The following is a 317-nucleotide window of genomic DNA, read 5'->3' as shown; positions in this document are numbered from 1 at the left end:
CTGCTTTCTCACTCCTCTGATTCGTGGGGATGAAAAAGGCAAGAAAATTATCCATTGGCGAAATCCAACGTCACTTTTTTACATAGACGTTCCCTGGACGAAAATAATGTCATTATTCTGACAAGTGAGAAAGTTAGCAATGCTGAATGTTCTTGCCGGAAGTGAACGCAAAAAAATATTCTAAATGACACGTGTTAAACTTCAGTGTGATAATTAGGGTGAACAGATGTTGGACTTTTTTGTGTATCATGTAACTAAATACACTGCCTTTCACAGCAAACTAAGGATGTTTAATGATACTTAAATGGAAGAAAGAT

Source organism: Penaeus monodon, chromosome 25 (genome assembly GCF_015228065.2).
Source record: "Penaeus monodon isolate SGIC_2016 chromosome 25, NSTDA_Pmon_1, whole genome shotgun sequence".
NCBI lineage: Eukaryota > Metazoa > Arthropoda > Malacostraca > Decapoda > Penaeidae > Penaeus > Penaeus monodon.
This window is presented reverse-complemented; position numbering follows the sequence as displayed.